Below are 27,421 nucleotides of genomic sequence, written 5' to 3'. Positions count from 1 at the left end.
CAAATATAAATCAAGTATCAAAACCCAAAAAGACACAACCACCTCCAAAAAAATGTCAAGTGTCACAGGCACAATAACTAATAGATAATAACTATTATTAATAAAAGTAAACCACCAATCACTAACTCCAACAATAAAAAATGCCACTAATGAATAACTGATCATTCATTAATAAAATTCAATTGTAAACAATAAATGACATCCAATCAATAAGTAACAACTCACAATAAATACACCATAAAAATTAATATCCAACAAGTACACCACTAGAGGTAAATATAAGAAAATCATGGACACTCGGGCTACATACTATGGAGTGTCATCACATGAGCCAACTCTAAGGTTACCCTAGCAGTCTCTCAGGACCTCAGGCCCCTAGTGACTCTATGCAGAACCAGAATACCCTCTCGTGATGACGAGAAAACTAGTCATACCTTTAAAGGTATTATCTCCATCTAATCCTTAGTCTATACAAGCACTCAAGGCATAGATGAGAAAAAATCTCTAACTTATCTTTTTAATGTATCTCAAGGAAAAGGGCTAGGCAAGATATTTTAATTACTATGTTATCACTTGTTACACAACTTACAATGAGTTACCCTTGCAGCCACTTTGGGACTTGACCCCCATTGCAAGCCACTCCCATAGACATGCACCTAGACTACCTTCCCAAAAATTGCAAACCACAATAGTGTCCCATACCAAAAAAAGTAATATTGGTCAAATTTGGTTCCTTAACAAGAAACCCAAAAAATAATATTGGTTCTCAAAACCCAAGTTCTCATCATTGCTCAATAACATAAAACTCATAAAACATAAATCTCAATTCAAATCATAAAGTTCATCATGACATCCAGTCAAATAATCATACAAGAAACCTAAAAAATGCTTCTAGTGCACATCCTAACTTGGCCAAGTAAACAACCCATAAAGAAAAACTATCAAGAAAATAAACATCACAAGACTATAAATAGAATATTATAAAACACATAGTTTTCAACCACATGATTTAATTCCACCAATTTCTCTTGCTTTGTTTGGGTCATAAGGATGTGTTTAGAAATAAAGTAAGAATATATATGTTAATATAAATTGTTATGCTAATATACTTATTTAAAATAATAAGTATTTAAACATCCAATCTTTTTGTGCATATAAAATATCATGCAATATTATCATGTTATTAATTTAAATAATCTTAATTAATAATATAAATATATATTATTATATTACATACTAATATCGATTTCATTTTCTAAAATATTAATATGACTTCTATTTAAGTCTAATATTAATATTTACTTTTCCTTTAATTCATAATGCAACTAGAGATAAAATTATAAATTTAATTTAATTATTTATAATTTCTCTCATAAAGTCAAATAGTTATTAACTAAATGATTACAAAGTGAACTCTACCACTTCTCTTAAAATATAATAAAATTCTAAATATTTATTTATTAACTTCCCTCTTGCATTAATAATTATAAAATCATTTATATGCAACTAAGAGTTTAACTAAACTTAAATATTCACTAATACTAACATTCACTTTATAACTAAATGGATAATATTTATTTCATTTAGAAATTAATAAGTTATTTTTATTTTTTAAATAATTAAATCTGAAAATTATATTATATTTTTATAAAATAAAAATAAACATGCAATTAGAATATTCACATGTCTTTGATCTCTCACATCATGCAAGCATACTATACTTAGTTTTTCTATTTTTAGCATATTTGTTTTCACATGCATGTAATCATAACTTAGCTTTCTATTTTTAGCATATTTGTTTTCACATGCATGTAACAATACTATACTTAGCTTTCTATTTTTAGCTTATTTATTTTCACATGCATGTAATCACACTATACTTAGTTTTCTATTTTCAGCATATTTGTTTTCACATACATGTAACCATACTATACTTAGCTTCTATTTTTTAGCATTTTTGTTTTCACATGCATGCATAAGTTTAGTTACAACATGTTTTCCTCTCAATTAATCCTTTTTCTTTTTCCAATAAATATTGCAATTAAATTATTTTAGATGTAAGAATAATATTCATCTATATTTAGAAAATTCATGATAATCACATAGTTCTAATGAAAAATTTAAAGTTGAAACCCTAACTGTTCGGTTTATTGTTTTCTTCCAATTTTCAATAATCAAATTTCTGTTATATTAGAAAGGGGTTTATAAGAATACAATCACAATAATTTTCTACAGTTTTTCTATAATTTTTCTTAGTCAAGTTTTCTTGATTAATAAGTTTTTGAAATCTACAACATAATTCTTTATTCAACAATCAATAAAGTAAATTAATTGTAAGACCCTTTCCCTAGTACCATATTATAAACCCTAAATTTCACAAGTATGGTTAGAACTAGGAAGTGTACAAAACTGAGATGTCATGTCTTTATCTCTCATGCATGGTATGAGACTATTATTGGACACCTTATGATAGAATGATGATCAGTAGGTTTTGGGATTTGGGCATTTCATGGTTGGCATCCTTCTCATTAATATTGGACCTAAGATCTTATTAAGACTGATATACATTGTAGTCATTATTGTCATAAGTATCATATTCAAAATTTTATCAAGTTGGTAAGTTAAGACCCTATGGAATAAAGACTCGAGATATTATAACTGAGAAAACTATGCCAATGGGTTCATAGTATGTTATGATTTATTAGGATAGTTTTTTTAGGTGGCCATTGTGAAAGATGATATTACACCTACCCTTGTGAATACTAATAATAATTATGGATAGAAATTGTTATTGATTTAGATAAAGGCCTACTCAGTAGAGTTCCACATGATGTAAATATAATAAGTCAATTGTTGTACTAGTATTAGGTGGATAGGCTATAGTGAATGACGATTAAGATGAAGATATAATATATTGACTAACAAATATAATGGGTTTGCCTAATGAGTAATTTTGAACCTATGTGGACATGATTTTAAAAAAATCTTGATTTCCTAACATTGGTGATTTTAGAGACATGTGCCTTATCAGGTAATATCTCATAATAATAATGAGATAGTGTTAGCAATCAAATTATATTTAATTGAATCAAGAATACTAGTTGTGATGATTACATTTGGTGGTTTTGATCTAAGGTATGTAATCAAAACTAATTTTCATGTTGGCTGATTTAGCAATATAGGTCCAACATTTTGTCATTTATGATAGGAAATGGATTTTGATGTGGTGTGAATGTGTTAAATTGATTATGATGATTTATGATTAAATGTGACGTGCAAATTTTGATATTTTAACATTTTGAATGTCTTATTTGAAATGATTAAGTAAAGGAATTTCGTGGAATAATGTTAATATGGATTAGGTAGCATTTAAATTCATATGCATTATGATATTTATTTTATATGACCTCCTTAGACTACATATGCTTGAGTTTAGTGTGTAGGAAGCGGAACCATAGAAATCTTTGGGGGAAACAAGGTCCAAACCTATGTGAACATGATTTAGCCAAGGAGAATCTTTGAAAGATTCAAAAGCCTCGTGATTTATTTTATTTTGTAAATTAAGCTTGTATGTGTGTGAAATTTTTTAATCTCAAAGATGCATTAGGGACATGTCATGATGATGTGGAATGTGTGTTTATGTGTCACTTGACACTTGTGAATTTTGTGTGTTAATGACATGTCATCTAGGGTTTGGTCATGATAACATGTTACCCTAAAACTAATTACCTTGTTAAATATTAAGTAAACCCACTAGACAAAGGATAGGATGGGTCACTATTACAAGAAAATTTGAATTTATACTTGACCAAGGGTTTGAAGTGTCATTAGGTGGTCCCAAAGTTTCTTTTATGTGAAAATGAGCTATCCATGTGATAGTGTAACATGTTAGAGACCTAATTTTGACCATGACAGTGACTAGACAGCCTAGGGGGACCTTTACCAATACCTTCTTCCACCAATTCAAAAATGGAGTGGTTAAATGTGTTCCCTTCCATGTTTCCACTAAGTCAAATACAACAAACTTAGGGGGAGACAAGTTTGTAAGAGGGAGTGGCTTGGTGTTTTTGCTAAAATAGTTCAAGGGATGGCCTTTTTAGAGAGTGTTGGACAAACTAGTGGGTTGTTCACCCACTATCTAAGTTTAGAGAAAGTTAGGGTTTTGGAGGGAGGCTAAGGGAGCTCTACATCAACTATCATTGCCTTTAGCTTGGACCAAGGTTGGTTCTCAATCATGACCATTTCATTTTGGTATTGTATAATGAATCCTCAAGTATGGAATGTTGTTATGGAGTCAAGGATTATTATTGTAATCTTTGTGGTGTTGTGAATGTGCAATGAATTTCATGTATTGCCTTGTTTTTCTTCCTTGATCTCTTTGTTTTGTTTTGAATGTTGAATTTGTTCATGGGTGCGAAGGCTTCGCTTAACCTTGGGAGGGAAGAGAAGCCTTGGGTGAAGGGATTATTTGGGCTCAATATTGAAGTTGAGATATTTTCCTCTTGGAGAAGGTTTTGTTGTTCATGGAGTATGGGCTCCATGGAAGCCATATGCCTTGTTGATAGCCTTGAAGATGCATTTGTATTATGGGAGGTATAAGTATATTGATCTAATGAAAATAATTTATTTGATAGCCTTGAAGAGGCATTATGCAATTGCAAATGTATACGTGTATATGGATATGGCATTCTCCTCCTTGGAGAGCCCACCTTCACCCATTATTTTCATGATTCCAATGGAGAATCATTGTGTCAAGCCTTGGAAGGGAGTGTTATGTGTTGTGTTTTATGGTTTCATTCATTGCATGTGTGTATCTCATTTGGACTTGTTTCCCCTGCTCGGTGGGTGGCTTCAAAGAAGCCTAGGATGGGAGGTAAGCCTCCATGGTTTCCAAGTTTGTGTTGTTTTGTAGGTTTTTGAGAAGATGGTTCCTATGAAGAGTTTAGGGTTTCACTCATGGCATTTTTGAAAATCAAGTGTGTGAAGAGACTAATCCTTTCTATTTCATCTCCTATCGTGTGGTGATGTTGAGTTCCATTGTCATTTCATCGTAATGTAAAAAGGGATTTACTTCTTGTTGTATATGGTTGTAACTGTGTAAAGTGAAGTATGAGAACCTGTACATAGTTGTCTTAGAAAGTTGTATCATTATCATGGTTATGTAGGAAAAGAAAGTGATAATGTCATGTAAAAGAATACCTACTATTGTGGACTTGAATGTTTATAATTTAATAGTTCTTTGTTATGTAATAACTAAGATGGGAATAAAAGTCAATGCAATCCAATAGTTTATATTTGCACATGAAAAATGATACAATGTGGCATTAGTATTAGGCAATTTTATATAGATGAGTTCTCTCATCCCTCATTACATTTATATTTGTCTTTGTGTAATGTAACAAAAGGGTTAACCTTATGTACCATAAATCTATATATTAGATAGATGCAAGGATGATATCAACATACAAATAAAAGAAGTAGGGAAGTTAAGTCAAACCATTGTCACCTCAAATTTGTGGTCCCCTAAAAGGATTAGGAAGAATAAACTATTTGACACAAAATTAAACCTTGATGTAGATGCACTTTCATTCGCTAGAAAATGTATGGGAGAAGGAAATAATTCCTCCCCCCAATTACAAAGCAATATAATAATTACAGGGGATGTTCCTAGAATCTTTTTTGTAGAGTACCATTAAAATAATAACACCTATCTAAAGTTCAATAAACAAATTGATAGAATACACTAACTAAAAGATAAGGACATGCCTATCCCCATTAAAAAAAAGCTCATAAAAAACCATCCTTCAAGGATAGCCATGTGAGTGGGAGAAGATGCTTCATTTAAATAATAACAATTATAAATAAACCAAAAAATATGAGACCTAAACATCCTATTGGGTGCCCATCATCACAAAGGTGAGGAGGTCAATAATAAAATTAAACTTGTTAGTGGGAAATGGACCCCATATTCCTATGGCTCTTCCCCTTGTGCAACCCCTTGTTTTGGCACATGTGAGAAGTGATGAATGTTGGCCATGCCTGAAAAAAGTCAACAAATCATTTTATTGATGCACCTCCCCAAATTTTTGATGTAGGTGCCACCTTTTCAAAGCAAGAAAGTAAGGTTTTTACATGGGTTTAAAAGCAAGCCTTTTTACATTCCCTTTTGATCTAACATAGAGTCAAGCTCCCCTATCCATGGCACCCCAACTTGGGGACATAGAAAAGAATCCAACCTTGAGAGTATCGCCTTGCGGTGGGTGAAGGTTGCTAGGAGGAAGATAGGGATAGGTGATTAGGGGTAGGGGTAGGTAGGAAATGATGGTTGCTTATTTTATCATTTCTTTTAATGTTTGAAGGGAGATGAGTAGGATAGGATAGTAGGTAGGAAGTGTAGGGTAGTATAGTTGTAATATTAAATATTAGTAAATATAATTTGTAATTACTATTTGAATATTAAATTTGAGTTAGTAAGGGTGAAAATAAAAATTAGGATTTAATTAAGCCAAACATTTATGTTGCTTTTGTGTTATCATTTTAGGTGAAGATATGGGAAGTGATAAGGGAGTGAAGTAGGAGATGTGATAATTAAATGTTAGGAAAATTTGATTTAGTGAAATATAATGATATAGTTAAATTGAGCAGGAAATTGGGTAATAGAGTGAGTATAGACTAATTAGTATACAAATCTAATGAATCTACTTTCGCATTAGAAATAATTCAAGTTGGATGTTAATTAGTGCTAAATAGTTGATAACCAATAATAAGATTTTAGTAAATTAGAACCAAAATAAATAAAGCATATTTATATATCTTTCTATAGACAAAATAATGGTGTGGGATTGGTCTGAAAATATAATGAGTTAAGCATTAAAACTAGTAGTATTATTGGGTAGAGATGTAATAATTAGTTAGTAGTAAAGTATAATTTAGTAATGTCAAAATTAATTAGTTAGTAATTCGCATAGATTGCTAGTTAGCGAGTATTCACTAACATGTATTAGTAGTGTGTTAATGTAGTATGGATAGAAGATCCAATGGTTGGGAAATAAGTTGTATAAATGGAAATGAACTAGTTAGTAATAAATCACTTGTGGGTTAGTAAGTATAAATGGAAGCAAATATAATATTTTGTGAATGGACATAGCTAATCGATAATAACTATGATAGTATATAAACGATTAGTTGTGGAGTAATTAGTATCTGTTAGTGAGTTTTAATTTGATTGAAGATTAATACAGAAATTGGTCACTTTTCAGAATATTATATATAACATCTACACCAATGTTTAAGATAAATGTAACTCGATTTACTACAAATGTTAATAGTAACATATAGATTTAGGTGCAATATTCTAGAGGAGAAGAAGACAATTGATGTGTACATACCGTGTTATATGATATGAAATACTAAAGGTAATGACATATGAACTACACATGTGAAAACAATTCAATTATGAAACAATGTTCAAATGATCAAATGTGACGTCTAAGGCCCCATTTAGAAATATTAGTGCATCACAATACTCCTAACTATATCACTCTAAACTAAGCTATTACCTGAAGAGACCTTCTCCTATAAGTGAAAGTGGTAGGAATCAATATACACCATATCCTAATGAACATAACCATTAATCATTACCCTAAGTAGATGTAGAATGAATGCCTAACTAATCGACAACTTGGTTGAAATATACATGTCTATCGGTGACTCCTTAAGATTACAAATAAATAAATAAATAAATAAATAATAGTTGTGTTTTGCCCTAATTTCCAGACATGACATTAATAAGCAATATGCAAACACCCAAGACGACAAGAAGTAGACAGATCTTTCAATAAATTTCTACAATGGGTTTTCAAACCCTACCTCAAAACCATAGCTAAAATATGATATAATCTATGAATGCATGCAAATTCAAACCCTTTGAAACTTTCAACAATTCTTTTGATCCAATTCTGAATTTTCGCTCCCAAAAACTTGTGTAATTGCAAAATGAGCTCTAGATCTCTAATAAAGAGTTCTCCCCTAAATTGAGGCTTTGATAGTACAATCACAAGAGGGAACTCATGTTTATTACTTTATTACCTTTTATCTTTTCATACACAACTCTTTTAGATATTTAATTATAAAATATCTTAATTTCAATAATTAACTTTCTCTCTTTAATTAATTTTCGAAGTGTTTTTAATAATATATTTATTAATATAATTAATAACATTATTTAGACCTAAATAATTATCATTAAATTAAATAAATATATCCATGCCACAATTAGAACTATAACTTTTTCTTTAATTTTATTCTTTTATATTTTATTTTCCTCTAGTTTATTAATTAGTACAAGCACTAATTAAAGCATAGTTTATTATTTAAATTAATAATAATCAAAGCTCATTGTTTGAATGCAACTCTAATTTAATTATTATTAAATAAATAATTATAATAAAGCAATATTAAATCTTTAATATTTTAATATTTTAATTTTCTTTTTGTCCAACTTCTTAAATTAAACTTTTAAATTAAATCTTTTAAATTGAAATACATATTTAATTAATTAATAATTAATTAATTTAATATCATCATATTTTAATTTCTCTTTAACCAATTTTTTAAATTTAGACTTTTAAATTAAAGCACATATTTAATTAGTTTTTTTAATTAATTAAATATTCTCATGCTTTAATATTTTATTTTTAATCAAATAATATTTAATTATATGATTAACCCAAATATTATAATTAAATCATTTACCAAATAAATCACATAGCAAAATTCACATAAAAACAACATTACCAAAACAAACCAAAACTCAAAATCAAACAACACATGCAAAGATAAACTCACAGGTTTAAAAAAGGTGGAAAGTCAATTACAAGTCCTCCTTACAAGACAAGTATTTAGGTTATGGCTGAGATTGGACTTGAACATTATCTCCCCATTCTTACCATTGAGTTATTGTGATAGGGCACGCTCATCGTGGCAATTCATGAAAGTCAATGCCTAGTGCCTGCAATCCTGCATAAAATCCAAACATGTACATATGTATATATATATGAACTAAATAGGCAATGGTGGGGAGTGGTACATCCATTTGGATCCTGAATAGTAGGTGACTATGACTCCCTCCCTTAACCACATCAAACACGACAAATAGAAAGATAAAATAGACACATGCACCATACACGTGCAAGTATGGGCTAAGTACTATAATAATTATAAGTCAAACATCAAATGCTCAGATAAAATAATGCATCGTTACAAATATGAAGTAATCATCATTGAAGCATCATCTAACATTGCTATGACAGAAATCATATTTATTAACTATGAATCATTAAAGCATCATTAATGCACCAGTAACCATAATTAGTAAGCAACACATAAAATATAGTTGACTAAGTGATTATTTATTGATATACATGTAATTCAAGTTATGAAATTATTTCATAATTATAAATGCACTACCCTTGAAACTAACAGATGCATGAAATAGGCATAAAAAGAGTTTGGTAAATATAATGGAAAAACAAACTATAGGTGGGCACTACATCCACCCCCCTTCGAATTAGGCTTACTCTTGGAAGCCTACTGTAATGACTAGGGTAACTAAAAGTCAAAAAGTATTATCTACCATGTCAAACAAAATGATCATTTACGAAACTAATACCAAAAAGGTTAATTGTGTGTACACTTTCAGTCACTTAAAGCAATATGTTTCTGGTTTAATAATAAACCAAAAACCATATTGATCCAACATTCATATTTTTTGTTGGCATTATGATACATTTTTATCATTAGTTACAACACTTATTGGATTCTGAATGCTTACCAAGCTCTCACCGGAAGCCAAGCTTTACCTAGTTCTCAGTGTTTACCGAGTAATCAAGGTGAACAAAGAAGTCAGTGTTTACCGAGTAATCAAGGTGAACAAAGAAGTCAGTGTTTACCGAGTAATCAAGGTGAACAAAGAAGTCAGTGTTTACCGAGTGATCAAGGTGAACAAAGCAGCCAGTGTTTACCGAGTGTTCGAGGTAAAGAAAGGAATCAGTTTTGACCGAGTGAAGATGTACTAAGATGTAACCGAGAACTTCGTGATAACCAAGCTCCTGAGGTTATCAAGGAAATTAATTTTTACCGAGCTCAGACGGATATCAAGGAAACTAACTACCACCGAGTCACAAGGTTCTATCAAGTGTTTCCTTTGATCACCGAGCTATAGTTCAGATAGAAGTATTCACCGAGTGACATCTCTTCTACCGAGTCTCCAGTGGTTACCGAGTTCAAAACTACTCGAAGTGTTTAGTATGAACCGTGCCTTCACTTCTACCGAGTGCATGACGATGTTGAGTAACGCAGTGGACGCCGAGTATCAGAAGGACACCGAGTCAGTTCAGTGAACCTGAGTTTTTACCTTGGGCCGACTTTGTATAGAGATTTGCACTTGTTGTTTTGGCCGACCTTGCATGCATTGTTTATTTGGATGGTATATATATGTAATGTATTGTATCATTCAGAAAAAAAAAAGGAAGTAAGAAATGAGATGAAAAGCAATTGCAATGGCAATAGAAATTGTAATTAATGAAACTGCGAAAGTGTGAAAGAAATACATGCGTGCGAAAGTATGTGTGCTGAGTTGTGAAGGTATTCAGCAAGGTCGAATTTTGGAGCAGAAAAGTTTTATCTATCACATCAAGGTGAATCAGAGCATAGCGGATCTTATCAGCAATCAGTTGTAATCAGATCCACTGTTTCATTCTAATAGGTGAATCAGTTTTTGTAAATCCTTTAACAAGGTAGACTTAACAGTCTTTTGTAAATCTCCTAACAGAGTGCATACTTTATTGTATGTTTGGAAATCCTCTAACAAGGTGGATCTAGCAATCCTTTGTGCTCCTAACAGGGTAGATCACCAGAAGTGGTCATTGTAAGCCTTAACCGGCCAACTTCATACTGCAGTAACGAAGCTTGTGGGTTTCATCCCCACCCCAGTTTTACTTTCTATTTGGAAGGTTTCTGGGTCACCAAATCTATGTGTTCAAGTGTTGCAAATGATTTTTTTTCATGCTTACAGTAGGTTACTTGGATGAATGATGAATATATCAGTATGCAGTTTTATTGTTGAAGTTTTAGAAGTTACTGATTCACCCCTCCCCTCTCAGTAACTTGTCATATCTTAAATATTTCCAACACTTTTTAACAAATACTAAACTAGATCTCCTAAAACACTCCAAACAAAATATCAACATCTCTAATTCCATTAGAAAAACATAAAAGTTATAATGTATAAACATAAATTGAAAGTCAAGAATAATAAAAATGCTCACAAAATCAATCAAAGTGTTAGTGAACAGATTGTCCTCCAAGAAAATGTGTGCAAATATAACCCTAAATGCCCAAGTAAGAGGACTAATTAGCACCAACAGTTGGACATGTTATCATTGGATTGATAACCTTCCTCTTAATCTTATCGGGTACAGTTCCCCGTGCAAGATATACAATGAATTAATTATGGATGCTTTTAACCAAAAAGCACAAAATGATTCCAAACATCTACCTATAAGCACAAGGTAGATGCAGAAAAACTAAACAACTTTAAGAAATTAAATGGTAAATGACGCAAAGTCCATTCACACTGACATGCTACAAAAGATGAAATCAAGAAATGTGTTTTCCATCTTCTTGAGAAAGTGCAAAAACAAAGCCATGAAGATGTCTTGCAATCTGAATATATATACAAGAAAAAATGATAGTAAAAGCACATTTAGAGAAAACTAAAGTGACACAAAGTTCACAATTAGTGGAAAGAGGATCGATCAAACTCAAAGTTTTGATAAATAATCAACTTTCAAGTCTCCCTTCCCTAAAGCATAAAAGATACAAAGACCTTATTTTGAATTTGCAATTACAATCACCATTACAGGAAGTTGAAACTCCTCCTTTGGATTACATAAACATATCACAACTCTCCTACTTTCTATCACATGGTTCAGAAAGAGAAAAGAAACCCTGGCTCTATTCCCTATAACCTCCACAAGAAAATGGCATAACTCTGAAAAATTCTCCCTTTTTGTTGTAGCCCGCAGTCTGCAGCCTTTGAGAGAAAAGATGGAACCCCCTATTGTCTATGTCGTTGGCTCTTTATCTTTCCTATTGTTGGTTTCTTTTTAGTTTGAGTAACTAATTCTTTGAAAGAAAACCAATCTTTTCATCTTCCTGAGGTATTAGATCAACTCTAATCTTTTATAACATGACCTCTCCTTTAACTTTTATAAAGTTTTTCTTTATAAAATAAACTTTACCACAAGTTTGATTATTTTCAATGGCCTTCATCTTTATAATATTCCACTATGTTAAATAGCTTTCAAGGCTTTTAAAACATTTCAAGATTTCCCTTTGGCTGCATTTAATTAGCACTTTCCAAGCACCTCTATGATATATGCATGGACAGGTGGCATTTTCTGGTCACAAAGTGTTGATCCGATAGTATTGCACTGAAAAACCTATAACTTTTGATCAAATCATAATCAACAAAAACCGTTTGGAGGAATTTTATAGAATTAGGTTTTTTAAAACATATCCAAAATTTACCTTGATACAAGAGTTGGATTAGGAGATATAGCCCCCGAAACAAGACTTATTTTCCTACCATCTGCATTTTACACTATCATTGCTGATCCGATAGTAGTGCACTCAAACACCTGTAACTTTTGATTGATTATTAATATGAAAAAAAAAATTAGAGAGGATTTAGAGAACTAGGTCTGTCCATACATATCTAAAATTTAGCCCAATACAAAGGCTGGATTATTAGATATGACCCCCAAAATATGAATTTTTTTTGTCATTTGCATTTGTGGCTGTTCTAGATAATTTTGATAGACCTGCACACAGTCACCTATATCTCACAAACAGAACTAAATTTTTGAGATCACTTTGGTGAGAATTTAGATATCTTGATTATGTCCAACATATTTCAATTTCTGAAAGATCCAATGGTGGAGTTGGGAGTTATGGCCCTAGAACTGAGATTGTTTTTCTAGAACAACAAACATCTGATTTCAACAAATCTTGATCTATTTTCTTTTATTCAAAACATAGCCCATTTGATAACATATAGAAATGCTAGACCATTTATGTTAAATATATATTTCCTTGGCTCCAAATAGATGCATTCATCTTCTACAACCACGAGCTCTAAGTGGTACAATCTATTCATTTGCATGCATGTTTTCCCATTGGCATATGGTTGATTGTTGCCTCATTAATGTTGTGTTCTCATTGTTTAACATGCAATAGAAAAGCATTCAGAACCTTCATCGAGTACATTAGATGGGATATCAATATTCATTTTAAATGCCAATAGTTGTCTCTAGTGCTCTTTGGTTGAACTTGTGATTTGAACATACTGAACCAGTGAACTGAATGTTGAACCTCTAAACTTGACCTTAATATGAACTTTGTATCATTGAGCCTCCAATTTTGTGGGATAACAAACTGCAATTCTAACTTTGGAAATGAATCATTGAAACCAAGCCACTGAAACATACGTATGAACCTCTCAGAAGAGATCATTAAACTTGCATGAACAAATTGAACTATTTTGAACTAGTCTTAACTGCTTTGAACTTCAGTTCGAAGTGGTTCAAGACTCTACACTTGAAGTTCAAACTTTTGAACCGTTGAAACATCAAACTCACTGAACCTTTGCAACTACTAAACTGATGAAAACTGATCATAAATTGTGAACTTTTCTGAGTTGACCATTCTACACTTTGAACCATGAGTCTGAATTTTTCTTGTATTGAACCTGTAGGATGGATCATATGAACCACTGAACCATTTTGAACTACTTTGAACTAAGGTTCAAAGTGGTTCGAAAACACAAATTACAAGTTTTAAAACTATGTCCATATTGGGTACTAACAGGGGCTCTAATTGTGGGACTATTTTTTATGCAAAAATAGAGAACTCCAACAATCTCTAGTAAAAGACAAGTGCTTTATCCATTGGGCAGATAGAGTCATCAAGAAAACTAGGAGCTGCTTGCAGAGAGGGCGGAGGGGAGCATGGTAAAACCAACCAAAAAAACAAACACCTAAACTATTAGCAAGCACAAAGCAGCAAAAAGCTAAACTATGCAAAACGAAAACTTATTTACAAAAATAGGCTAGTAGCCTATACCTTTAAGAATGCATTCATCCACTCATGGAAACCCATTGACTAGTTCAGAGAAATACATGCTTGTGTGGAAGAGTGATTGATATGCATAATGCACCAACATTAGCAAACATCTTATGGCGACTGTAAGGATGAATTTAACAACCACATGTTGTACGGACTCTTGCTCTTTGGGAATACCAACTTCATCATAAAAACAACATGCCTCCCATTCCACTTGTGTCTACTACAACATGATAGGAGTGAAATGTTGTACCATAGTATGCAATTCTGCTTCATCAAAATTCATGGATGTTTCAACTTGTGAAGGCTTTTTATCATCAGTGCTTATTGACAAAATCAAAGAGTGCATAGTTTGTCCAACCACATTCTTCGAAAGATCTCCTTGCTTCATCACTACTTTAGATCGTAAGCATTCCTTTTGCTATGGTATATATGAAAGAGTTTCAAAGAGAGAAGTGTCATACTCTTCTTCACTATTCATCCGTTTTTGCTCTTGCTGATACACCATATCATGCTGATCAGAACCAATAATAGAGAGTGTATTGGCAACTTTAGAAGTACAACCTTCATTTTTCAGAGAAGGGGCAGCCCTTGATAACTCTTCATTTGACTCGTATGCAACAAGTCCTTCACTTGCAACATGTACATTCAAGCTAGTCACTACTTTGTCTAATTGAGCAACACACTCCTCATTATCTTCAATATGCAGACAGCAGAACCCTGTCATCTTTAAAGCATTATCTTCAGCCAACAATGGTTCTTGAAAATCTTCATCATTAAAAATAGTTAGATTCTAAAAAAGAGGAACATTGGGAGCCAATATGGTTTCTTCTAGAACATGCTTCTTCTTTGTAGCTTCCTCATCAATGTAGTATTGTTGTCCACAAAGGTATTCTTTCATTGGTGGAGTCTTTATAGATTTCATACCACTAAGAATCAAGGCATCATCCAACCTGATTGCTTCCTTTTGCACGTCTACCAAATTTTGCACTCCAAGGCATTGTAACCAAAACTTGACTTTAGCATCCATAGCAGCAATAAAGAAGCATACCTGATTGCTTTCATTTGGTTGGTGGGCTAGAGGGATTTTACCAACAATCATTAAATCTATCAATGAACTCCCTTACAGATTTATCTTCTTTCATCTAAATTTGAATAAGACTTACCAACAATTGATAGGAGTCAATTGTGGGTTGAAATCTCTCCTTAAGATCATCCCAATTTGTGATACATCCGTCTTGTAGATGCTGAAACCATTCTGCGGCATTTCCCACAAGGCTTTGAACAAACCATTTGATGAACACATCTTCTTCCTACACACAAAGAATCCCACATGCAACAGTAACTGCTTTGATGTGATTAGTCAGATCTTGTGTTTTGTCTCCATGAAACTTGGGAAGGTATTCCTATGATCTTTTTGGTAAGGCTAAATAATGGCCTAGGGCAAATGGTCTGATCTGAGCCCCCCATGGTTGAGTTGCAACTACTGCCATAAGATAGGCTGAAACTCCAAAATCAAAGATTCAATAGGTTTGTAATGTAGATTTGCCAATCTCCTGCATGAAAAGATAACCATAAAATTGAGGAAACTAATGTTAGACAATGATCTTTGTTTACTCCCCAATGGAGTCGCCAAAAATCTATTAGTGAACAGATTGTCCTCCAAGAAAATATGTGCAAATATAACCCTAAATGCCCAAGTAAGAGGACTGATCAACACTAACAGTTGGGCAGGTTATCATTGGATTGATAACCTTCCTCTAAATTTTATCGAGTACAGCTCCCCGTGCAAGATATACAATGAATTAATTATGGATGCTTTTAACCAAAAAGCACAAAAGAATTTCAAACATCTACCTATAAACACAAGGTAGATGCAGAAAAACTAAATAACTACAAGAAATTAAATGGTAAATGATGCAAAGTCCATTCACCCCAACATGCTACAAAAGACGGAATCAAGAAATGCATTTTCCATCTTGAAGATATCTTGCAATCTGAATATATATACAAGAAACAATGATAGTAAAAGCACATTTAGAGAAAACTAAAGTGACACAAAGTTCACAATTAGTGGAAAGAGGATCGATCAAACTCAAAGTTTTGATAAACAATCAACTTTCAAGTCTCCCTTCCCTAAAGCATAAAAGATGTAAAGACCTTATTATACATTTTCAATTACAATCACCATTACAGAAAGCTAAAACTCCTCCTCTGCATTACATAAAAAAATCACAACTATCCTACTTTCTAACATATGGTTTAGAAAGAGAAAATAAACCCTAGCTCTATTCCCTATAACCTTCATAAGAAAATGGCATAACTTTGAAAACTTCTCCCTTTTTGCTGTAGCCCACAGTCTGCAGCCTCCGAGAGAAAAGATGGAACCACTTGTTGTCTCTATTGCTGGCATCTTTATCTTTCCTGTTGTTGGTTTCTTTTCAGTTTGAGTAACTGATTCTTTGAAAGAAAACCCATATTTTCATCTTCCTGAGGTATTAGATCAACTCCAATCTTTTATAACATTACCTCTCCTTTAACTTTTAAAAAGTTTTTCTTTATAAGATAAACTTTACCGCAAGTTTGATTATTTTCAATGGCCTTTCATCTTTATAATATCATACTATGTTAAATAGCTTTCAAAGCTTTTAACACATTACAAAATTTCCCTTCGGTTGTATTTAATTAAGCACTTTGTGAGCACCTCTATGATATATGCATGGATAGGTGGCATTTGCTAGTGACAGAGGGTTGATCCGATAGTGTTGCACTCAAAAACCTATAACTTTTGATCTAATCATAATCAAGAAAAATAGCTTGGAGAGATTTTATATAATTAGTTTTTTTAAAACATATCCAAAATTTACCTTGATCCAACGGTTTGATTAGAAGATATAGCCCTCAAAACAAAACTTATTTTCCTGTCATCTGCATTTGTTACTGTCATTGCTAACCTGACAGTAGTGCACTCAAACACCTATAACTTTTGATCCATAATTAATATAAAAAACCACTTTGGAGAGGATTTAGAGAACTAGGTCTGGCCATACATAGCCAAAATTTAGCCCAATTCAAAAGTTTGATTATTAGATATGACCCTTGAAATATGACTTTTTTTATCATCTGCATTTGTGGCTGTTATGGATAATTCTGATAGACTTGCACACAGTCACCTATATCTCACAAACCAAACCAAATTATTGAGATCACTTTGGTGACAATTTATATATCTTGATTCTGTCCAACATATTTCAATTTTAGAAAGATCCAACGTTGGAGTTGGGAGTTATGGCCATGGAACTGAGACTGTTTTTCTAGAACAACAAACATCTGATTTCAACAAATCTTGATCTATTTTCTTTTATTCAAAACACAGCCCATTTGATAACATATAGAAATGTTAGACCATTTATGTTAAATATATATTTCCTTGGATCCAAATAGATGCATTCATCTTCTTCAACCACGAGCTCTGAATGATACAATCTATTCATTTGCATGCATGTTTTCCCATTGGCATATGGTTGATTATTGCCTCATTAATGTTGTTTTCTCATTGTTTAACATGCAATAGAAAAGCATTCAAAACCTTCATCGAGTACATTAGATGGAATATTAATATTCATTTTAAATTTATAATGCCAATAGTTGTCTCTAGTGCTCTTTGGTTGAACCTGTGCTTTGAACATATTGAACCAGTAAACTGAATCTTAGACCTCTGAACTTGACCTTACTATGAACTTTGTATCACGAAGCCTCCAATTTTTTGGGATAACAAACTAAAATTCTAACCTAGGAATTGAATCATTGAAACCAAGCCATTGAAACATACATATGAACCTCTCAGAACAAATCATTAAACCTGCATAAACAAATTGAACAATTTTGAACTAGTTTGAACTGCTTCGAACTTCAGTTCGAAGTGGTTCAAGACTCTGCACTTGAAGTTTGAACTATTGAACCTTTGAAACATCAAACTCACTGAGAACCTTTGCAACTACTGAACTAACAAAAATTGATCATGAATTGTGAACTTCTTTGAGTCAACCATTCTACACTTTCAACCATGAGTTTGAATTTTGCTTATATTGAACCTTTAGGACGGATCATTTGAACCACTGAACCATTTTGAACTACTTTGAACTAAGGTTCAAAGTGGTTCAAAAACAAAAATTACAAGTTTTAAAACCATGTCCATATTGGGTACTAACACAAAGACATACCACCTTAAAGCACAATCATAAGAAAGCATGTTTGAAATCCAACTCACAAGTTTTGCCTTTTTCTATGTCTCAAGTATCAAGTCTAAAGTTTCAAGTGTTCAAGTTTGAAGTTTCCAAGTGTTGAAGTTGCAAAAGATACATAACATTGTTTACTTTTCATTTTAGTTCAACTAGTTCAAGTGTTCAAGTTTGTAATAGATACATATAACAGTTCAAGTTTTGTTTCAATTCAACTAGTTAACAACTAGTGGTGTTCTAATATACCCAAAGCTCACAATGTAGAAACCTAAGCTTTGATACCAAATGTAATGCCCCGCTAGGGAACCCAAAAGAAATAAACCTAATATGTTACAAAGTTTACTGAACTATTTAAAAAAAAAAAAATTAAACAATATCAAAGTAACAATAATGCAAAAGCAATATATACATACACATCAAGAACACATAATCAATTACAAATACAGTTCCAATTCCTCAAGGGTTCCTTCAGATTGAGTCACATTTAAGAAAGTTTTATTAATAAGTTTAATTCTCAATGACAATATCCATAATCATAAAATGAGTAAACATATACATATTCATATAAGAAAATGCATAAATACAACTAACAATATGAAAGCACATCTAATGAATAACATCCACTGCACATGTCACAGGGTATGTGTTCAAAAATAGATACAAGTAGATCAATATACAATACAATATCCCATAGGATCTCAAAACACATGATACATAGATACATCAAATGAATAGAAGTCTTCAAGATAAAAGGAAGAATGATAATGGTACCACTATATCAAAGAGCATCCAACATCTGTCAATCTATGGGAAATCCAAAATGGCAAGAATACACTACCTCCCAACCACATGGTCACCTAATCAGACTCCCACTCTCACCATGCAGGAGAGATAATGTACAATCCACACGCAGATAATCAAATCATAAAATAATCCTAGGCAAGGAATCCTGATAGTCAAAACTACCTCAAGGGTAACACAAACTACTCAAGAAGAAAAGATAACCAAAGTTGAAATAACACTCATTCAATACCAACACCACAAACCAAGTCAACATCTAGATACCAAACATAAATCAAGTATCAAAACCCAAAAAGACACAACCACTTCCAAAACAATGTCAAGTGTCATAAGCACATTAACTAACATATAACAACTATCATCAACAAAAGTAAATTGCCAATCACTAACTCCAACAATAAAAAAACACCACTAATGAATAACTAATCATTCATTAATAAAATTTAATTGTCAACAATAAATGACATCTAATCAATGAGTAACAACTCATAATAAATACACTATCAAAAGTAATATCCAACAAGTACACCATTAGAGATAAATATAAGAAAACCATGAAGGACACTCAGGCTAAATATTATGGAGTGTCATCATATGAGTCAACTCTAAGGTTACCCTAGCAATCTCTTAGGACCCCGACCCCCTAGTGACTCTATGCAGAACCAAAATACTCTCCTGTGATGATGAGAAAACTAGTCATACCTCTCAAGGTATCATCTCTATCATCTCCATCTCATTCTTAGTTTATACAAGCACTGAAGGGATGAGAAAAAATCTCTAACTTATCTTTTTAATGTATCTCAAGGAAAAGGGCTAGGCAAAATATTTTAATTACTATGTTATCACTTGTTACACAACTTACAATGAGTTACCCTGGCAGCCACTTTGGGCCCCGACCCCCATTGCAAGCCACTCCCATAGACATGCACCTGGACTACCTTTTTAAAAATCGTAAATCACAATAGTGTCCCATATCAAAAAATGTAATATTGATCAAATTTGGTTCCTTAACAGGCAACTTAAAAAATAACATTGGTTTTCAAAACTCAAGTTCTCATAATTGCTCAATAGCACAAAACTCATAAAACATAAATTTCAATTCAAATCATAAATTTCATCATGTCATCCAATCAAATAATCATACAAGAAATCTCAAAAATGTTTTTAGTGCACATCCTAACTTGGCCAACTAAACAACCCACAAAAAAAACTATCAATAAAATAAAAATCACAAGACTAAATAGAATATTAGAAAACACATAGTTTTCAACTACATGATTTAATTCTACCAATTTTTCTTGTTTAGTTTGGGTCATAAGGATGTGTTTAAAAATAAAGTAAGAATATATCTGTTAATATAAATTGTTATTATACTTTTTAAAATAATAAGTATTTAAATATTCAATCTTTTTGTGCATATAAAATATCATGCAATACTATCATGTTACTAATTTAAATAATCTTAAATCACAAATGATTTAATTAATAACTTAAATGTATATTATTATATTACATAGTAATATCAATTTCATTTTCTAAAATATTAATATGACTTCTATTTAAGTCTAATATTAATATTTACTTTTCCTTTAATTCATAATGCACTTAGAGATAAAATTATAAATTTAATTTAGTTATTTATAATTTCTCTCATAAAGTCAAATAGTTATTAACTAAATGATTACAAAGTGAACTCTACCACAACTTCTCTTAAAATATAATAAAACTCTAAATATTTATTTATTAACTTCCCTCTTGCATTGATAATTATAAAATCATTTATATGCAACTAAGAGTTTAATTAAACTTAAATAATCATTAATACTAACATTCACTTTATAACTAAATGGATAATATTTATTTCATTTAGAAATTAATAAATTATTATTATTATTAAATAAATAAATCTGAAAATTATATTATATTTTTATAAAATAAAAATAAACATGCAATTAGAATATTCACATGTCTTCAATCTCTCAAATCATGCAAGCATACTATACTTAGTTTTTTTATTTTTAGCATATTTGTTTTCACGTGCATGTAACCATAACTTAGCTTTCTATTTTTAGCATATTTGTTTTCATATGCATGTAACCATACTATACTTAGCTTTCTATTTTTAGCTCATTTATTTTCACATTCATGTAACCACATTATACTAAGTTTTCTATTTTTAGCATATTTTTTTTCACATGTGTGTAACTATACTAAGCTTCTATTTTTACCGTATTTATTTTTACATGCATACATAAGTTTAGTTACAACATATTTTCCTCTCAATTAATCTTTTTTCTTTTTCCAATAAATATTGCAATTAAATTATTTTAGATGTAAGAATAATATTAATCTATATTTATAGAATTCATGATAATCACATAGTTATAATGACAAATTTAAAGTTGAAATCCTAACTATTCAATTTATTGATTTCTTCCAATTTTCAATAATCAAATTTTTGTTATATTAGAAAGAGGTTTATAAGAATATAGTCACAACAATTTTCTACAGCTTTTTCTATAATTTTCCTCAATCAAGTTTTCTTGATTGATAAGTTTTCATTTTTAAAATCTACAATATAATTTTTTATTCAACAATCAATAAAGTAAATTAATAAGCAATATGCAAACACCTAGGAAGACACAAAGATCTTTCAATAAAATTCTACAATGAGTTTTCAAACTCTACCTCAAAACCACAGCTAAAATTTGAGACAATCTATGAATGCATGCAAATCCAAACCCTCTGAAACTTTCAACAATTATTTTGATCCGATTATGAATTTACACTCCCAAAAACTTATGTAATTGCAAAATGAGCTCTAGATCTCTGATAAAGAGTTCTCCCCTAAATTGGGGCTCTGATTATGCAACCACGAGAGAGAACTCATTGATCAATTATTGTTTATTACTTTATTACCTTTCACCTTTTCATACACAACTCTTTTAGATATTTATTTACAAAATATCTTAATTTAAATAATTAGCTTTCTCTCCTTAATTATTTTTCAAAATATTTTTAATAATATATCTATTAATTTAATTAATAACATTATTTAGAGTTTATTATTAAAATAAAAATCTTAAATAATTATCATTAAATTAAATAAATATAACTACACCACAATTAGAACTATAACTTTATCTTTAAAGTTTATTCTTTTATATTTTATTTTCCTCCAGTTTATTAATTAGTTCAAGCACTAATTAAAGCATATTTTATTATTTAAATTAATAATAATAATCAAAGCTCATTGTTTAAATGTAACTCTAATTTAATTATTATTAAATAAATAATTATAATAAAGCAATATTAAATCTTTAATATTTTAATTCTCTTTTTGTCCAACTTCTTAAATTAAACTTCTAAATTAAATCTTGTAAACTGAAATACATATTTAATTAATTAATAATTAATTAATTTAATATCATCATATTTTAATTTTCCTTTAACCAATTTTCTAGATTTAGACTTTTAAATTAAAACACATATTTAATTATTATTTTTTATTAATTAAATATTCTCATGCTTTAATATTTTCTTTTTAATCAAATAATATTTAATTATATGATTAACTCAAATATTATAATTAAATCATTTACCAAATAAATCACATAGCAAAATCCACATAAAAACAACATTACCAAAATATACCAAAACTCAAAATCAACAACACAAACAAAAATAATCTCACAGGTTTAAAAAGGGTGGGAAGTTAGTTACGAGTCATCCTTGCAAGAGAAGTATTTAGGCTATGGTTGGGATTGGACCTGGACATTATCTCCTCATTCTTACTATTGAGTTATTGTGATAGGGCACGCTCATCCTAACAATTCAAGGAAGTCAATGCCCGGTACTTGCAATCTTGCATAAAATCCAAACATGTACATATGCATATATATTGAAACTGAACAGGCAATGGTGGGGAGTGGTACATCGTGTGGATCCTGACTAGCAGATGACTATGACTCCCTCCCTTAACCACATCAAACACGACAAATAGAAAGAGAAAATAAACACACGCACCATACAAATGCAAGTATGGGGTAAGTACCATAATAATTATAAGTCAAACATCAAATGCTCAGATAAAATAATGCATCGTTACAAATATGAAGTAATCATCATTGAAGCATCATCTAACATTGCTATGATAGGAATCACATTTATTAACTACAAATCATTAAAGCATCATTAATGCACCAGTAACCATAATCATTAAATAACAAATAAAATATAGTCAACTAAGTAATTATTTATTGTTATACATGTAATCCAAGTCATGAAATTATTTCATAATTATAAATCCAATACCCTTGAAACTAACACATGCATGAAATAGGCATAAAAAGAGTTTGGTAAATATAATGGAAAAGCAAACTCTAGGTGAGCACTACATCATAAGTGTATAAATGAATCCTCCCCCATCCATAGGAAGAATTCTCAAAATGTATGATATCTTTAGAAAATGAATAGGAGTATCCAACATAAGAGTATGATCAACTTGAACCATGCAATCCAACATCTCAAGTGAAGTTTAAGACTCATGAATACCAATCTCCAAAGACTCAAATATCTTCTCTGAAGATAGAGGGACCTCCACTAAATGTGTTATCAAAGGATCCACAACCATATCATACTCAAAGAAGGATCAAGTGGAAAACAATGATGAGGGTTAAAGTGTTCTCTCACAACAACTAAAGAAGTATCATCCTCATCAAAGAGAAGATTAATGTCATGAATAATGTATATGAAACCCTCATTATAGGACTCCTCAAACAAGTATACAATATTTTTCAAGAAGTCATCCCATGATCTATTTTTGGAAGATGAGAAATGCCCAGTTGCATAAAATCACAACCATCCATGGGTGTAGGAATGCAAGCATCATTGAGAGAAACAATAGAAGTGATCTAAATTGAATAAGTATAAGTTTCAACATGAATATCTATAAATCATCACCTCTCTCATGGAATGCAAGGCATCTAATCTCCCTTGAGGTATACCCATTATAGGAAATTTCATTTGCATAATCAGGTGGAGTGAGACAATATGCATATAGATCTTTTGGTAATGTAGGAACATGAAGGTCTCCAAGGTGTTCCCAAACAATGATCCATTATGTGTGTAGGAACTTAATACCTTTAATCTTGGACTTGACTTCAGTTAAGGAAGACCAATTGTTGTTTTAAGTAATTAATCCCATGATATCTCAATTCCTTTCCTTCCAAGCTAACTTTTTCAAATTGGACTTTGGCTTAGGAATGCGTCTATAAAGATGTGACAAGAATATTTTCCATCTACAGTAAGTGACAATGCCCTTTTCCTATAATGCAAAATTATCCCCAGTAAAATGTACAACTATGGGGTAGATTTTATGTTTCATTATTTTAACTATGATGCACTTCTCACATGATAAAATAAGATTAGCAAATAATTAAACCCCCTCTCTCCATGATGCAATAAATCAAAGAACCCACCCAAAATAGATAATTTTGGTACTTTGTATGTAGTGTGCATACAATTGTCACTTAAAATGGCTAAGTTGATTTCATATTTTGGAGATTACAATAGAAAATATGAAGCTGTAACATACTCAACCAAATAAGACACATTATCACTCAAGGATCCAATCAATATAAGTGCCAAAAGTAGGGCAAAATAGATCAATTGCTTAAAACGATATTGTTTCCTAAATAATCTGATAATCTAATAGAAAATATAGGAAGTACTCAAAAAATTATTCATTTAAAAAATAGCACCTAAAAATGTGTTAGTATGACCTGAACAAAGCCTCCTAAGTAGTGAAATTGAGGATTTCTTAGTTATAGCTATAAGAAATGATTTTTCTAAAAAACATAGTTCATGTTGATTATGACACTAGGGCACACACAAATTCTAAAGTTCTATGTGTTGATTAATCCCACATTTAACAAAATAGGAACTTTGTGAGCATTTATAGATGAATATTTGATAAAGGTTTGGCAAATAGCAATGTGAATTGTAGGGGTTTACCTTGGTCTCTAATGTCATTGGGTAGGGTTCGTGCTTTTCTGATTGTTGATGCTTGACATCTGTATTGTCACGAAACTTGACAAAACCAAATGGCTCTGGCCTTAAAAAAATCTTAAAAAATATAACTAATAGAAAAATAAAATTTATTTGCAAAACTGAAAAGGGAAATAATTGTAAATCCAAAATTTAATTTAAAAAATTCTTTTAAAAAATCAAATTACAAATCAGACTTGTGATTCAAATTAGACTTTTTCCCAAGGTAAACAAGTTTATAGTAAAAAATCATTGAAATGGCCACCCATATATAATGATGAAGTCATATCTTTCTCTATACACTTTTATAATCTATTGTACCTCCAAATTTGAACCATGACCCTCCAAAAGTTGAAATAAAAATCTCTTTAATGGTTATGCAATGAACACTCATATGGATTTGACATCATGTAAGAATTTCCCTAAGACAAAGAATGAAAATGCCAAAATCTAGAAGCTCGATAGATAACACAACAAGTAAGACAAAATGATATAATCCTCAATTTACTAGATTCAATGTTGATCAATAATCAACCAATAATGGATGAATGCAAAATAGATATGCTTGAGTATATAGGCAATGCATGGTAACTAGGAGTGATGCAAGATAGAACCTATCAACCACATAAGGTGAAATTACATGTCCACCAGTGGTGGATCATCCTCCATTGTACAAAAAAGTATGTGCAACAATGAGCTGATGATAATGTGATAAGAGAACTAAAGATGGATCTCACACATGAAGAGATATAACAAATAACTCCACCTCAAGTGGATTTTGTTAGAAATAGGAAATACTAAGAGGGGGGTGAGTCACTATTCCAACAATTTTTTGCCCAAGTATGGCTATAAAGGATTTTGTTAGAAATAGGAAATACTAAGAGGGGGGTGAGTCAGTATTCCAACAATTGTTTGCCCAAGTATGGATATAAAAAATAAACCTTATACACACATAGATAACTACATTGAATAGTAATAATGAACATCTCACAAAGAAACTCATAATACCACATTTTGTTAACTAGGGAAACCATAACAAAGGAAAATCCTCAGTGGGGATAGTGCCCACAAAATAATCTACTAATCAAAAGCACCTCATGAAAGATTTTGACCATGTTAGAAGTATATTATATACATATAGTGTATCTCTCCTTATTAGAGAACTTTGACATTGTTATAAGTCATAATCATGCTAGGAGTTGTATTACAAAATGAGCTCACAATTCTACAACACTATACAACTTTACAAGTAGTATAGAGAAATAACAAAAGTTGATTTTACAAATATCTCAAATATATGATTAGTTATATGTCGTTCCTTTCACCTAATCATGTCCATATACCTTTGCTCTTCTCTAACCATTAAAATTCAATATATCCAGCATAAATAAAGCTCACATATCATAAACATAACATAACATTATCATTGGTATCTTCACTAATCAAAATGTCCTTCCTTTATACCCTTCACCCTTAACTCTCAATCGAGTTAGCTTGAAAAACCAAGTAACACATCACCAAAACATATTATCACAATCTTCTAAGTAAGGGTTTACATCTAGGATGTCATCCCTACATTCCTAAGTCTTTGAATTGATGTGCCTTAGCCAAAATAATCATTATATCCTATTTACTTTGCTTCTACAATAATAATTGTCGACTAATTATTCATCCAAAACATACACTAACTATGATACTAACATAAGTGATTATACATAAATTATGTATACTCTACATTCTATCATATTCCAAATTATAGCCTTCCATCCGCTTCTAATGAAGCTCACTAAAAAGAATATGACTGATCTTTGTTTTCCTTTGTCATACTTAGGCATTGCTTCACTTAGTCATATCAAAACTACATTTGCAATATACGTGGTCTTAACTATGGATAGTGTTTCCATTAATGACAATATCCCAATACTTACCTAAGCCAACTTGCCAACAAATTTCTCCGACACTGTGTGCTAAACTAAAGTTCAACTTACCTTAGTTCTACATGACAACTAATATGTGAATGCATTACCTTAAGTAACTTAAGTGAAGTGTAATTATGATTAATTAATTACATTAATAATGATACCGATTAACACGAGTGTTGAAGTCCGATGACAATGAGAACACACCTAGGGCCCATTTGGTTGCTG

This window comes from Cupressus sempervirens, chromosome 1 (genome assembly GCF_028749045.1).
Source record: "Cupressus sempervirens isolate cs-2001-9-10 chromosome 1, ASM2874904v1, whole genome shotgun sequence".
Classification (NCBI taxonomy): domain Eukaryota; kingdom Viridiplantae; phylum Streptophyta; class Pinopsida; order Cupressales; family Cupressaceae; genus Cupressus; species Cupressus sempervirens.
The sequence above is the reverse complement of the archived record's forward strand: the minus strand, read 5'-3'. Positions refer to the sequence as shown.